General features: G+C 36.7%; 1 protein-coding gene across 9 annotated transcripts in view; it reads right to left on the bottom strand.

Annotated features, from left to right (window-relative positions):
- Nucleotides 1-17,535, bottom strand: part of Cntln (centlein) — a 253,782-nt gene that overhangs the window by 228,181 nt on the left and 8,066 nt on the right. The gene's annotated exons all lie outside the window — the stretch shown is intronic.

Here is a 17,535-nt window from a genome sequence, read left to right as displayed (position 1 = left end):
AAAACAAAACAAAAACAAAAACAGAAAAAGAAAAGAAATTTCATCCTTGGTTTTCTAAACTGTTTGATGACTGAAGCAAAATATCTACCTTATAAAATAGCCTTAAATATTTCCCCATGCTGAGATTATCTCACTGGAAAATTCTAATGAACACTTAAAGAAAAGTTAACATCAATCTACACAATGTGTTTCAGAAGACAAGAAAACAAACAAACAAACAAACAAACAAACATGGCCCGGCTGTGGTAGCATACACCTTTAATCCTAGCACTCTGGAGGCAGAGGCAGGCAGATCTCAGTGAGTTCAAGGCCAGCCTGGTGTACAAAGTGAGTTCCAGGACAGCCAGGAATGTTACACAGAGAAACCCTGTCTTGAAAAACCAAAAAAAAAAAAAAAAAGAAAGAAAGAAAGAAAGAAAAAATAGAAAGCACTTTCTAATTCATTTTGTGTATCTACACTTAGCTGTGATACAGAAAATAAAGACAATAGTTAAGAGAAAACCCACAAAACAATATGCCTCATAATTATACATTCACAAAAATTTCTTACAAAAGATTACAAAATAGTACTCAGCAATATATAATTTATGCACCATGAACAATTAAAGTGTATTTCAATTATGCAGCTATTCAAATATTCAAAATTAAAATCAATGAACTCTCCTACATCAATAATGTAAAGAAAAATCTCTCATGATCTCTTCAATTGATGGAGTAAGATCACTTGATACAATTCAGAAACCATTCACAACAAAAATCTCTAGAAGCTAAAGTATAATTTCCTCACTTTGATAAAGAACATTCATAAAAACATCACAGATAATGAAGACTAGGTCCCAATGAAAAATTGATTCATTGAAGTGTGAACAAAGGACTTCCTTTCTACTGGGAATGGGTGAGGAATTAATGTTCTCTCTCAGCATACTTGTTTACCAACTTTAGTATTATGAAAGTGAAATATTTATATTTGATGTTACATGTATTAAAAGCATTTTAGTTAATCTCTTAGATTTATTTACTGTTATTTTACTTTCCTCCCTCCTGTATTTATCTCCCTCCCTCTTCCTTAATTAGAGCACCCTCTCCATTTCCCCTTTAGATCACTTGTAATCTGCTACTCCTGGTTGCTCTTTCCCTCACCCCTACAATGGTCCCTTTTTACTATCCTGGTTTCTGCACTTATCTAGATTTGCAGATAGGAATCTCATAGGAGAGAGACTATGTGCTGTTTGTCTTTCTGGGTATGGGTATAACTCAATATTATCTTTTCTATTTCTATCCACTTATCTTCAAATGTCATGATTTTTATTTTCTTTACAGCTGAATATAACACTTGTACATAGGGCTAGAGAGTCAATGAGGAAGAGGGGGATAAAGGATTTTAAGAGCCAAAGAACAGAAGTTTTCTCTGAGAATGTGTCAGAAGCTACAGCCATGAGGTTTCACCAACATGACTGCCTGGACATGACCTAAACAAGGACAATAGTGGACATGCTGATGTGGAACAAAAAAGCTCATGAGCCTCAATCCTACACAAGGAACTGCAGGCAACAGAGGAAGGCTAATATGGTGATATTTTATTTGTGCTGAAATGTGATTTTATTTATATATTAATAAATAAAGTTTGTCTGAATATCAGAGGTCATATCGAGCCATAAGCAGAGTCAGGCAGTGGTAGCACATGCCCTTAATCTGATCACATGGCAGGCAAAGTCTCTGTGTAGTCAATGACATAGCCAAGAGGGGTGACACAAACCTTTAATCCCAGTACCAACCATAGAGACCTGGAGGTCTATATAGACAGCCAAGGAAGTCATATGGTTGGGTTTAGAGCCAATGAGAAGGCAGAACAGAAAGGCAATAAAAAGACAAGTCAGACAGGAAGAAACTCTCTCCTCTGGGAAAGCAACAGAGATGAGGCTGTAAGATAAGGTAGTCATGTCTTTGCTAGTGCTCTGATCTCTTTGGCTTTTAACTCTGTATTTGGCTCTGGTTTCTTATTTACTGAGACTGTTTAGAATTTTGTCTACAGGCTAAAAGGAGGAAAGGTTGTCTTACTCAAGGAAAAATGCACAGCAATTTTTTTTTGTCCAATAACACAGTCAACTCTAAAACAAGTACATGCAAGTGGCATTGTACAGACTCACCTAGTTTTGTTGTTTATAGTTGAAAGTTTGTTTGTGTGTGTGTGTGTGTGTGTGTGTGTGTGTGTGTGTGTGTGTGTATGAGAGAGAGAGAGACAGAGAGACAGAGAGAGACAGAGAGAGAGAAGAGAAAAGGAAGCCAGCCATGAAATTGAAAGAGGACAGGGAGTTATGTGAGAAACTTTGAGAAGAGACAGGGGATAAGAAATGATTCAGTCACATTGTAGTGATGTAGTAATAGTACTGAAAAATACAGTCAGAGCAATTGGGAAAGAAAAAAAAAAGGATTCACACCAAAAAGAAAGAGAAATCCATTATGTGAAGCAACCATCATTTCTATATTGAAGATAAAAAAAAATCATAGTAAACAAAGAAAAATAAAAATAACAGGAGCACAAAAAATAATTTTTATAGGAAAGAACATTTTGTATAGTATCATTTATCATCACAAAAAAATATTTAAGTTAAAGTCTAGACATGCACAAGACTTGAATGCTATCAAGTACAAAAGCTAAGCATAAAATAAAAATAAATAGGTAAAATATGGTGTCCAGGGCTTAGGAATACCTATAAAATGAAGGTGCTAGTTTCCCCCAGGTTGACACTCAGGTTTAACACAATTCCTATCAAACTGAACAGGACATTTTTAAGAGAGATGAAATCCTTCTGAAGTTAATATGGAGATACACAGGACTAAAATGTTTAATTAGGTGTTATAGTGCAATGGATAGCACACTAAACTTCTAAAATAGTTACAACTTTGAAAAGAAAAAGCAGAAAAAACATTCTATACAATTTCTAGATATACTACATTACTAGAGTAGTCAAAATTGTGCAGTATTGTCAGAAGAATGGAAACAAGGAGCAGCAAAACAGAATAGAGATCCAACTAAGATACTCTTATGAACATACATACTTGATTCTGTGCATAGGGAGATTCTGCAAGCTGCAAGAATGTGAAACAGAGACTCAACTGTATATTATATCTTAGACGGTCAAGGAATCCTTCTAGAGGGAAGCCATATAACATGGAATTAGTATATTTGGCTTTTAATATTCAGCTGTTTATTGCTATGAATTTCTTGTGCTTATAATTTCCCCAAGAACTTATAACTGTGAGTGGATCATTCCTTGGGCATATATGCTTAAAGTGCTTGGATAAGGTCATGTAAACAGGGATTTCTGCCTCCAGGCTCCCTGCTCCCGTTTTAGCATATGAATTGGATATCTGCCTTCTGCAAATATCCCCTGCTGTGGGATAATGCTTTTGTACACTGGTTTAATAAAATGCTGATTTACCAGTAACCAGGCAGGAAGTATAGATGGGATAAGCACAGAAGGAGAATTCTGGGGAAAGGAAGGCTGAGTCAGAAGATACCAGCCTGCCATCCAGGAAGCAGCATGTAATGGCACACAGGTAAAGCCACACAACACATGGCAACATATAGATTAACAGAAATGGGCTGAGTTTAAGTGTAAAATCTAGTCAGTAGTAAGCCTGAAATAATGACTGAGCAGTTTTAATTAATATAAACCTCTGTGTGTTTATCTGGGTCTAAGTGACTGCAGACCAGGGAGACAGAGGTAAACTTTCAGCTACAATCTCCTTTAACTACATCCAAGGATAGGACCAGCTCCAAACAAAGCATTCAAGGCCAAGCAACCTCACTAGACTGCCCACTAGGCACCTGAGGCCCCTGATTTTAAGGTAAAACCACCTTTTGGAAACACAGCCTGGCTCCTAGGCCAAGTGCCTGTCTCTTAGGGTGCATAGCTTTGCTTTTTGTGCAAATCAAGCTCAGACCCTCCTTCCTCTGACAGGCAAAATGAGATTCCAGAGTGACTGACTCAGAACTGAAGGGTTTTTGCATAACCAGATGCAGTAAAGACTAGAACAGAATTCTTGGTCTGGGCAGAGTGTCATGACTGGAGAGAAAGGAACAAGGCAGAGATTTTGTAGAGAGTAAGGATTAAGTCAGGGGAGTAGGAAAGGAAGAAATGAGCATAGATGGAGAAACTGAGGACAAAGATGAGATTGAAAGCAGAAGAGCTCAGTTAGGGCTATGGGAGGACAGGAAGAGAAGGGACAGAGAGGAACAATTTCTAAGAACAGAAATAAAGCTGTGTAGATAGAATTTAATCTCAGAGGAATAAAGTAAACAGATAAAAGAGCATGTGTACATAGATTCTTTTCCCCCAGACTACCCCAAACTGGCTGTAGTGCCCAGGACTCTGGGAAAAATCTTCTCAGGGCAGGCCCCTGGGAATATTTCAATAGAAAGAGAACAGCATTTTTAATAAATTGTGCTAAAATAATTGTACAATCATAGAGACTCCCAAAGGGGGGTGGGAATCAGGCCTCCTTAAATATCTCCTTGCACAAATAAAAAAAAAAATGAATCATAAAATTTAAAACAAAATATAAAACTACAAAACTTTAAAATGAAATCTTCAAGGTCTAAAACTGGACTAAAAGTTATTGATTAAACAACCCAGGAAAGGAAACCTTTTTTTTCCAAGACAGGGTTTCTCTGAGTAGCTTTGTGCCTGTCCTAGAACTTGCTCTATAGCCCAGGCTGGCCTCAAACTCACAGAGATCCACCTGCCTCTTTAATACCCAAGTGCTGGAATTAAAGGGGTGTGCCACCAGTGTCCGGCTAAGAATGGAAGTCTTAAAGTGTGAACTCATCCAGTTTTTATTTTGTTCTGCAAATGGTTGTAAAGAGGATGACAAAGCAAAAGACTGGAAGCACATATCTATAAACCAGAGTTCACACATAAAGTTCAACAATAGTGATTCAAAAATTCAAATTGAAAATGGGCAAAAGACATGAATAGAGGACACACAGAGATAAATGAGCACAGGAAAACATGCACACATCATTAGTCTTGTGAAAATGCAACTAAAATAATACTAGGGGTGCTAGAAAGATGGGGTGGGGCTTGCTGTGGAGCCTAAGGACCAGGTTTGATCCCCAAGACTGATATGGTAGGAAGAAACAGAAAGTTATCCTCTGACCTGCACAAATATGCCTTAGCATGCTCATTTACATATATGTACAAACATATACATAAAATAAATGTTGTTAATTGAACAATAAATATGTATCACTGAACTGACAGAATGGAGAGAAGAAATCACAGGTAGCAATACCAGTCAGTTAAGATGAAGGTAAATTTGCATTACTCACATACAGCTTAGATAATGTAAATACCATTGTAATTTTTCAATAAACCAAATATGTTACTTTCATAATCTAGAAAATTCTGGCCCCTGGATATTTATCCCAGACAAATGAAAACTTATATTCTCAAAAGATACACATAATTATTCATAGTATCTAGTTCATATTAGCTAAAATTATAAATAATCCAGATATTCTTCAACAAGTAAAGACTAAACTATAGGAGTCATAGAACACTTCAGCAATGAAAAATAAACAAATTAATGACAATACAATCTAGAAATAGCTCCAGAGAGTAATGCTGAATTAGACATTAACACTAAAATGTTACATGCTTGCCTTGTTTGATTTATATAATATTGTACACATAACTAAATTATACAAAGAACAAATCAGCAGTCAAAAGAAGTTGGGAGAAAAGAGGAGATTGAGAGGCCAAGGAAGAAAGAAGTGGTGCTACAAACGTCATTGTACTGACACACTGTGCTGACCGTGTTACATCACCTGCATCAAGGGTGTGTGTAGGGGTAGCTGTCTGTGCTTCACCCCCGAAGCACCACCCCTAGAAGGCAACAGGTAACTGCTAAGTACCTGCCCCCAACCTGGGCATGGCCAAGATGGGGACCCGTTAAGTCTGAAGATGCCTACATGCTCACTCTCTTGGCTACTTCATGATCCTGGATGCTGGATTACAAACCAAGTCAAAGTTCTCCAGAGAACCAAGTTGGACTGTACCTCACCTCTCCTGGATCCTGCAATCTATCCCTTTGCTGGTTTTAAGTTGCCCCAAAATAAACCTCTTTTGAATATTAGATAAACTATGTGGAATTGCCTTGTGAATTGCCACTTTAGGTGTGTGTATCCTAGAGTCTTTTTGTTTGTTTGTTTGTTTGGTTGGTTGGTTGGTTGATTGGTTTGGATTTTTGAGACAAGATTTCTCTGTGTAACTTTGGAGCCTGTCCTGGAATTCACTCTATAGACCAGGCTGGCCTGGTGACTCTAAAAGGGCTATTGCTGTTGCCCCTAGTTGTCTCTCAGTAATTGAAGGTATTGTGTCCCTATTGTTGAAGACACCACATACTTTGGGCATAGGTCTTGAAAGATTTGAGCTGAATCTGACCTGAAAGCCCCCTCCATGAAGAATAACTTTCATAGTACTAGAGGTGCTAGTAAGCTGCCAAAGGAGGGAAGCCATATAAACTCCTACCCAGTTGTGAGTCCTGTTAACCACACAAATGAACAGTATGCCAAGAGAGCCCTAAAGTGAAATAGTGCCACACATATCTTGACAGTTACCAACAGTCACCAATTGGACTTAAGATCCACTCAAATGAAAAAAAAATCATGTCTGATACTAGAAATATAGCCAACTACCTGGGGCCTAGTGATATCATGGATCTTAAAGATCCCATTTTACTAGACCAGTATAGTACCTAAATCCATTGTAAATCTTATCCTTATATCCACAGATAATTATAGTTCTTACCCCTTAGTCAGTGTTCTATTGCTATGAGAGCCATCATGACCATGACCATGGCAATTCCTATTTTTTTTTTTTTTGATAATGGCAATTCTCATAAAGGAAAATATTTAATTGAGGCCAGCTTACAGTTTCAGAGGTTTAGTCCATTATTACCATGGCAGGAAGTATGGACACTCTCAGGTAGACATGGTACTGGAAAAGGAACCAAGATTTTTATATCTGGATTAGCAAGCAGCAGGAAGAGAAAGTGACACCAAGCCCGGCTTAAGCTTCTGAAACTTCAAAGCCCACCCCCTTTGACATACTTCCTCCCTACTCCAATAAGATCACACCTCCAATAATGCCACTCCCATGAATCTGTGGGGGCTATTTTCATTCAAACCACCACACCCCTCATCAGAGAAGCTTCTCTTTACAACAAACAAAGGTCATTAGAGAAAACTACAATAGATCATAATGTAGAGATCAATTGATCATCAGGTGCCTAGCATCAATTGACACATCTACAATATAACTCCTGCACCTAAGGCTCCGAGAACATGGCAGAAGATGGAGTGGAAATATTGTTAAGAGCCAGATGATCAAGTCTGCTGTGAGACTGTCTCTTAGAAATAAACAGGGAAGCTACATCCATGACACCGCAATAATATGGTCATCTAAGCAAGATCTGGACAATGACAACAGGTATGGCAACATAGAAGAGGGAGATTTTATAGGGCCCCACTGCTAGACTAAGAACTATAGGCAACTAAGGAATATTGAGAGATAGAGAATTAGTATATCCCAGAGAGGAGCTCCCTGATTATCCAATATAAAGTGGTTAGTCATGATATATACACATGAGCAATACCAAATGGACTCATTGGGGTTTACATATGTGTGTGTGTGTGTGTGTGTGTGTGTGTGTGTGTGTGTGTGTGTGTGTCTGTGTCTGTGTGTGTTTATAAATGTTTATAAATTCATGAATATATATATATATTTATAAATAATATGTATATAATCATAAGAAAAGTGGCATCAATCTGAGAGGGAGTGGGGATACATGAGAGAGGCTGGAGAGAGGAAAGGGAAGGGAAAAAGTGATATAATTTAATTAAATTAAAAAATAAAAAAGCATTCAATTGTTACAAGTGTAATTTATAAAAAAAATAGGCTAACAAAAAATAAAAATGTTTTCATAGTTTAATTGTGGCTATCAATGAACCTTTATGAGCTCAAGGGTTTCAACCACCTAGCCATACTTCTTCAATGGCCATATTTTAAGATTAGGGCAGAAAACAAGGTTTATATGAGTTATTTCCTTAAAATAAACAACATCAGAGTGACAAATGACACAGGCTATTTTTAAAATTAAATATGTATATGCATATATTTCAAAAGTTTCTGGTCTGAAGGACAAATCCATCTTCCCCACACTGATGATTAATTAGGGAAATTTCTAACTCCATTTATTATTCATCTTTAAGGTCAGAAGAACTAAAGTACCATTGAGATAATTAATGCAGAAACTAAATATACAAATGCTGCATACTACTATTCATCACTACAACTTAAAAGCTTCTTACTAGTGATGTTTAGGCAGTGCCAAGAATTGATGCTTTGCTTTCCACTACATGGTAACAGGTGCAGTCAGCACTTTGGGGCAGTAACATCTTTGAGAGAAATACAGTTAGTCTTCAATGATGCTAAGAACATTAGCCTTCCTTCTCTTCACAGAAGTCCTTTAGCCAAGTTTAGCCATTTGTTTCCACAAACTTTTAGAAGTTTTACTCTCAAATTTCCAAGGGTTATTCCCTTATGCTATAAGGCAGCAAAGATAAATAAAATATCAGCATAAATGAATACAATATAAATCACACTGGATGCCTTGATGTAAAGGCTTATAAGAGCAAACTGTTTATGAGTGAATGTGTCAACACTTTGAACAATGAAACTAAGTAGCTAGATTGTTTTGTTTTGTTTATCAAATACTATAAATATTTCTATATTTAGCCTTTTAAAATATTCTCCCACTCAAAGAAAAACTTCAGTAAATTTTACAATATTTGGTGAATTAAAATGACACTTCATAAAAAACTTCAAAATTCAAAATTTTCTAATTATCTTTTTAATATCTAATTTAAAAACCAGTAAGCTGCAGAATAACTAAAATAGAAAATATCAAACCTCATACTCCCATAAAAAATAATTTAAATGCCATTCATTAACAAAATAGCTCTAGGAAGGCTCAAGAATCCAATCTGGGCTTGAAAGACTGACCAGTGGGTAACAGTGCTTGAAGATCTTTCAGGTGACCTGAGTTTGATTCCCAGAACTCACATCCAATGGCTTACAATTGCCTATAACTCCAGCTGCTCCAGCCTCTATATGCAATCAAATACACATAACTCCCCCATTCCATTCTACCTACATGCACATAATGAAATGATGAATTAAATCTTTTAAGAGCCTAAGGAAATTGTAGGAACTGTAGAGATGGCTTAGTGGTTACGGGCACTAGTAAGTGCTCTTGCCGAGGACCCGAGTCATTTCCCATTACCACCTGGCTGCTCACAACTATTTGCAACTCCAGTTCCAGGAAATTTGACATACTTTTCCAGCCTATGCTGGCCCCTGTATGTACATGGTGCACATGCATATACTCAGTCATATATAAACACACACACACACACACACACACACGCACGCACACACACAATTTTTTTTTCAGAATGCACTATAAACTAGAAGAACAAAAAGTAGGGAATAACTGATAACTGCATGGAAAGCATTTCTGAACACTTTACCAGTCATACAATATCTAGGAAAAAGTAAGTATAGAGATGATCATGGTCAACCATACAGCATATTAAACAATGGTCTCTTGGACCCTACCTTGTATAATACACTGGTAGCCCATTAAGAACCCTTATAGCTACAGTTACAGCTATAAACCCCTGCAGCTGTTGCCATACCTGAGCAAGGATAGTTACTCCTAACTATACACAGAAAACTGTCATACTTAATTTCTGTTGCTGTGAAGAGACACCATGATCAAAGCAACTCTTATAAAGGAAAACATTTAATTGGAGCTGGCTTACAGTTCAGAGGTTTAGTCTATTATCATCATGGTGGGAAACATGGTGGCACGCAGGCAGACATGGTGTTGGAGAGGTAGCTAAGAGTTCTACATCTGGATCAGCAGGCAGCACAAAGACAGACATTGAGTCACTAGGCCTTACTTGAGCTTCTGAGACCTCAAAGGCCATCCACACTGACATACTTCCTTTAAGAAATCCACACCTACTCCAAAAAAGCCACATTTATTCAAACAAGGCCATACCTACTCCAACAAGGCCACATGTCCTAATGACATTCTCTATGAGCCTATGGGGGCCATTTTCATTCAAACCACCACAAGAATATCTCAGAACTGCAGTTGTAACTCAAAGGTCCCCAAGTTAAACCACAAAGTGTCTCTACCTAACACTTTATAATCCAATGATCAAGAATCAAGACTAAGAGTGATCTGTGACAGTAAGAAGAGAAAGGAGACTCGTCACAACATACAAAAGACACATCCGTAAGGATAACAATGGTTTTCTCAGAAGAAACCTTTACAGGCTATGGTAGGATGAAATGATATACTCCAAGTGATAAAAGCAAAAAGGATAGGTCATTATGTAAGGGCAAAGGGGTCAATCCATCATTAGATTAGACCTATAAATGCATAGGGCCCACCACTAGAGGAACTACATCTACAAAGCAAATACTGACAGGTTTTATGGAGAAAATAGAGAACAATAAAATAATAGTAGGGGAATTCAATGCTTAATTTTCAACAAGAGATAACAATATAGAAATTCAATAGGTTAATAACATGACCCAAAAGAAATAAACACCACCTACTATCCAACCAAAACCAAGTATATATTCCTTTCACACAAACAGAATATTTGACAAAACAGAATATATATTAGACTAAAAACAACTCAATAAATTTAAATATGTGTTATGATCACAGTGGAATCAGACTAGAATTAAAAGTGAAGGAAAACTGGAAAGTTCACAAATTAGTGAAAATCAAAGGACATATTCTTGAACAATCAAAGTGAGAGAAGTAATCTAAGGAAAAATTTTAAAAATTAAAACAAAACAAAAACCTATTGTTAAAACTAAAGGAAAACAGCAAAACGGAATGAAGATGGATGCTTATAAAAATGAAATTGCTTTGAATGAGAAAAGAAAGACCTCAAACAATTAATAACAAATAGAATTAGAAAAATAAGAAACAACTAAGCCCAGAATAATTAGAAGGGAACAAATATCATAAAGATTAGAGCTGAAATAAAAGAAACAGAAACAATAAACACAATGAAAAAGAACACAGAGACTGGGAGTTGGCTTTGTGAAAAAATAAAACCAAGAAACCTTTGAACAAATTAATACACATACAGAAAAGAACCAAACAGGTAAATCAAAGATGAAAGAGGACACATAATTCATATTGCATAAAACCAAAGGATGACAAGGAACTACTCCAAAGTTATCCATCATCAAATCTAATAACCTAGAAAAAATTAGATAAATCCTTATTGCATTTAACCTGCCAAAGCCTAGTCATGGAGAAATACAGAATATGAGTAGTTAAATAAAGGGAGATTACATCAGCAATCAAAAAGCTCATGAAAGTCCAAGAAAAAAAACCTTATCCATAGCAATTTAAGAATGGTTGATAGTGATCTTTCATAATCTCCTCTAAAAATGAATAAAGAATACTTCCAAACCTATTTAATAAGGTCATCATTGCCCTGATACCAAAACCAAGCAAAAAATGGGGAGGAAAAGTGACATGGGAATATCCCTGATAAACACAGATACAAACACCATCAACCAAATATTAGTAAGCTAGGTTCAAAGCATACTATAAGTATTATTATACCGTTATCATACGAGGTTTACCCTCAGGATACAAGAATAGTGTAACATATGTAGATAAGACATATAATACACCACATTGAATAATCAAGGAGCAGCCCAACACATACACAAAAAGCACTTTATAAAAGGTTCTTTTATTTTTTTAAAAAAAAATCTGTAAAAAATGAACATAAAAAGGTTCTTCTACATTATAAAATCCATATAACACTCTCACAACTAACATATAAACAGCAAAATTACTGAAATCTTTCCTGTAAGATCTAGAACAATACAAAAACACATGCTTGCCACTTCTCTTTTCTTATATTCTACTTATATACTACTTATATTCCTAGTCAGAGCAATTAGGCAGGAAAAGAAATAAATTCATTCAAATAAAAAGAAGTAAGTAAAATATCCTATTTGCAGATGGCATATTCTTACTTAGAGAAAACAATTAAGTCTCCTTAAAGAAAAAAATACTTCAGAAATCAACAAATCAACAAAGTTTCAGAATACAGAAATCAATGTATATCAGGTATGTTTCTGTACATTACCAGCACAATCTCTAAGAAAAAACTAGAAGCAATCCCATTTATATCAATGCAATGGTTTGTGTTGACTGCGTCAACTTGTTGGGATCTAGAATAAACTCTGGCCAGGTCTATGAGTGAGTTTCTAGAAAGGACTAAGAGGAAGACAGGTTCTAAGGGGGCCCAGATAGGAAGGAGTCCAAGGAGGAAGTAGCAACACCTGCCTCTTTGTCTTTGCTTCCTGCTGGTAGGTAAGTACACCTATTGTTGCTGCTGTATGGTCTACAGACAACAGGCTACAATGTATCAGCCTCCCCTCACCGACCAGCAACTCCCCAGGAATCTCCAAGCCTTAGGTGTCAGATTGGGGCTATAGAGGCATCCTCATGGACTGCTACCAGGTTTTCAATTACATACAGCCTTTATCACAGGAGATCTAGAGGCATTCCCCTCACAATATGTAACATTCTATCTATTTTGTTCTTCAAAAGAACCTGCTGAGTACAAGTGTGAACGAAGAACATAAACACTTAGGAATAAGCTTAACAAGGTGAAATGGGAAACTAGAGAACACTGGAGAACAAACAAAAGAAATACAAACAGTTGGAAACTGATCTCATCATCATAGAACCAGAAAAATGACTTTTTTAAATGCCCCTATTACCCAAAGCAATCTATAGTTTCAATATTGACCTTGTCAGAGTTACAGCAGGAAATTTCACATAAAAATAAAAAATATTCAAAAAAGTTCATATACAAAACAGAATTATTGGGCAAGAAAAGCAAAGCTAGAAACATCACATTTCCTGGTTATTAATTCAATCACAAAGCTATAGTAATCAAAACAATATGTTACTGACACAAGCACATAAACACAGATCTATAAAACAGTAAACAAGGAAGTCCATATATAAACAAACCATCAGCTAGTTTTTGAAAAGATTGCACAGTGCAAAAAGGATAAACTTTTAAATAAAGTGTGATGGACTATACATTCCAATAATTAAGGATAAAATGTGGATTGTGAGGCCACTCTATGGATAAAAGCACTTTTGTAAGCCTGATGAAGAACCCAGCTAAAGACAGAAGAGGAAGAGCAACTCATCAAAATTATCTCATTATGGCATTCCCATACCTACCTCATCATACACATATACAATAATAATAAATTAATGTTTTTAAAAGAATAAAATTGAACCTTGGTCTCATACTACATATAAAAAATCAACTTTAAATGTGAGATGGAGAGATTTCTGCTGTTGTAGAAGATCCAGGTTCAGTTCTCAGAACACATGGCATTTCACAACCATCTGTAACTCCAGTTCCAGGGGATCGAAAACCTTCTTTTGGTCTCCATGATACCAGACACAAACATAGTGCACATACATACATGTAGGCAAACACTAACACATAAAATAAAAATGAGTATGTTTTAGGATGTAACTCAAAATGGATTATATAAGCATAAGACACCTAAAAAAGTTTACAAAATTCTTCAAGAAAATATTAAAACATTATTTGATAGTACATTGACCAAATTTTGTTTCTAGTTTAATATTTATTTTCAATCATATACATAGAAACATGGGTACTTTGAAATGAATGTACCAGAAATCACTTGGAACAACCAAAAGGGTTATCATACATTAATAGCCTGTCATTTCTATCAGTGCTAGCATTACCTGAGGTGTAAAAAATGACACCAAACTATGGCAATGGAGCATGCATTCCAAACATGCTTTTTTATCAACCCTTTGTGGTTCACCTTGTCATCTGATAGAGCTATTTCACTCAATGTAACCAACACACACACACACAGAGAAAAGAGAGAGAGAGAGAGAGAGAGAGAGAGAGAGAGGAGAGAGAGAGAGAAAGAGAAAGAGAAACAGACTGACAGACAGACAGAAATTATCACCCTATTCCACTATAAATTACCATACCTCATTGTACTCTGTTCCCTGTCATAATCCTTATTAACAGTGTTGGCAATCACCTCTGGATTTCAAATAAAGATGCAGGCATGTTAACCCAGCACTTAGGGGCTGAGGCATGAGGAGTGTTACAATTTTAATACCAAGACCTTCCTTCAAAGTAAAACAGGATTTAAATAAGGAAATTAAAATAAGAAAAGAATGATCATAAATAGTATATAGAGTATAACAAAATAAATGATAATATGGTTTTTATATAAGGCTCCTCTAAAGAAAGGAACAGAATAAATAGAATGAGCATATATTACAAAGGAGATTTATTAGATTGGACTATATAATATGGGTTGAGTAGTCCAAGTAAGGCTGTCTGCACATGGTAGAAGTTAAGAACCTCGTAGCTGTTCAGGGCACTACATTGAATGTCTCAATAGTCCCAATTTGGCAACGAAGGCCTAGAGAATTCCAGGAAAACTGCTGGTCTTCAGTAGACATTGGAAGGCCAAAGAAGGTAGATTCCAATGTCAGCCAAGGATGGAATCAGCAGCAACGAGAACATATGGATAGATGCACTAGCCAGAAAGGCACAAAACCAGACAGGCAAGGGCAGCACTCATTTCTCTCAGTCCACTTTTCATGTGGGTTGCCAATGGAGGGGCAGTGTTCTTCCCACTCAGGAGGAGAGTCTTTCTTGCCTCAGTTAAGTCTTTTTGGAAAATATTTTTATAAACCCATCATGGGAGTAACTCCTAGTTGATTCCATATCCAATTAAGCTGACAACCAAGAATAAACCATCACAGTAAGATATGACACCTATTCAACAAGCAGCTTAAAATATGCAAAATATCAAGTTCAAAAATGAATTCAGGAAGCTAATTATTGTGCATTATTCCCTCAGGACATGACAAGATAATCAGCCATCATGAAGTAGAGTTGCTGTGGTAATCTAGAGCATTACCTTGGCCTGTAGACATAGCAAAACAATAAAGAAAACACAGTGATAGCTAGGTCTATGGTAATGGCTACTGACATTCCCTCACAGGATAAGGGAGTAGGTCACAAAACACTCATCAGAGATTCCAGTCACCACTCTCTCCTGCCCTAGATGCACAGACAAGGTCTTTGATACATGTGATAATATTTTGTTTGTGGTCTAACAAATAAAGCTTGCCTGGAGTTCAGAATGCAGAGCTAGCCACTGGTTAACCAGAGGCCAGGCAGTGGTGGCACACACCTTTAATCCCAGCACTAGGGAGGTGAAGACAGGAAGTGATATAGCTGGGCAGATAGAGTTATGTAAGGTGGGAGGAGACAGGAGCTCACCCTTTCAGGCTCAGGAGTAGGCAAGGTGAGAGGTGGCTGTGGCTTGCTCCTTTGTCTCACAGGTATTTCAGCATTTACCCTGACATCTGGCTCCAGGTTTTTATTAAGACCAATTAAGATGCTAGAAGAAAAGCTGGCTGAGGGTGAAAACTCTTCAGTGATACACGAGTGCAAAGGTTGCATCTGAGGATACAGCAGACTATTAGACAGATAACAGACCCAGTAAAAATATCATATCTAAAATGTGCTTTGGCAGTCATCATTTATTTTAAAAGATTAAAAAAAAAAGACAAACTTAAATATCTCTGTTCTGGTTTCCTTTCTCTTTCTGTGATAAACACCATGAGCAAAAGCAACTAAGAAAGAAAAGGTTTTTTTCAGCTCACACTTCCAGATCACACTAAATCCCTGAGGGAAATCAAGGTAAGAACTCCTTCAAGAACTGAAGCAGAACCATGAAGGAATGGTGCTTACCAGCTCACTCACTGCACCATGCCCTGCTACCTTTCCTGTACCACAGAGACTCACCTACTTAAGGATGGTGCCACCCACAGTGGGATGGAGGCTAGACCCTTCCACATCAATCACTAGTCAGGATATCTCTCACAGACATGGCCACAGGCCAATTGATCTGGGCAATTCCAAAACACTGAGGTTGTTATTCCCAAAAAACTCTCAGTTGCATAAAGTTAATGATAAAAATCCAGCCAGTACAACCTACAATAAATAAGAAATTATACTTTCTACAAGCAAATAAAGCAAAATGTAATATATATATATATATATAATATTCGATATTTATGTCATATCATTCCTATTAGGGAAATCAAAAGTTGATTTTCAATGATACAATAAACTTCTAACTACCTAAAATAGAATTTTAATAATATTGTGTGTCTCTATCCAGAAATAAAAAAAGCACAATGATATGAATATCCTTATCATAATGCTTATCAAACTCCATTATAAATTGACCATATCCATCCTTTCCCACTACACAGCAATCTAAATGGCTAAATTTGGAACTTCCTGTCGCACTGACTAGTGTCTGACAGATGACTTTCAGTTAATATCTTTAACACTGTTTAATACATGGCCATTTGTAGACTTTTCCCAATGCCTGAAGTTGTTCTCTTGCAACATTTGGTGTCTCCTAGGCACTTAAGCAAACAGCTATAAATTTCCTCTAGATTTCCATTAAATTAATCCCTAAATTACCACTCACTACTTCTAGCCTGAATTTTACAGTTTTCTCCTCTTTGGTGTCTCACATCTTCCTTTGTTTCAAAGTGAAGATGCAAAAGAGAGTGATTCTGAAAACTAAATCAGTATGATGTTCAAAGCTGAGACAGTCAGAGCCAAGACAGAGGATTTAGAAGTTAAGGACAGAAGAATTACCAGGTTTGAGTGACACTGCAAAGGAGAAAGGGACTGAACTTGAGGATTGATTTTCTGTTAGAAAGAGGCTAAAAGGTATCAAAGATCGCCCTCACTGTGTGAGATCTAGAGAGAAGAAGAAAACGGCCTGTCTGTGGCAGGGAAAAAGTTAGGTAGTAAAGTAACTCCAAAAGAAAAGCCAGTTAAGCTCTACACACAACATCCTAGGTTTGAAAGGCTCCACAGGACATGAACTGGAAATGCCAAGGCAATGGGCATGTGAAGGCGTATGTAAGAAAAGCCCACAGGAGAGAGTATAACAAGGATCTCAGATCTAATGCATACAGTAAAAGAAATGCAGTCAAACCATCCCAAGACACTTTTTTTAACCCTCAGATGAGCAAAAGTAACAAATGTCTGAAAGTAATATTATATCCAGGATGTGGCACAAACAGGAACTTTATATGTTGTTGATGAAGGTAGGTGTGTGTGTGTGTGTGTGTGTGTGTGTGTGTGTGTGTGTGTGTGCAGTACTAAGGATTATATAGAGAGCAAACACTACACATGTTAAGCAATCACTCTGCCACTGAGTTTCATCAAGTAGAACTCATGATTGCAACTGTCTGTAGCTTTTGGTCTAGTGCTTAGGTCATGTACTGCTG

Source organism: Onychomys torridus, chromosome 2, assembly GCF_903995425.1.
Source record: "Onychomys torridus chromosome 2, mOncTor1.1, whole genome shotgun sequence".
Lineage (NCBI taxonomy): Eukaryota > Metazoa > Chordata > Mammalia > Rodentia > Cricetidae > Onychomys > Onychomys torridus.
The sequence above is the reverse complement of the archived record's forward strand: the minus strand, read 5'-3'. Positions and strand labels throughout refer to the sequence as shown.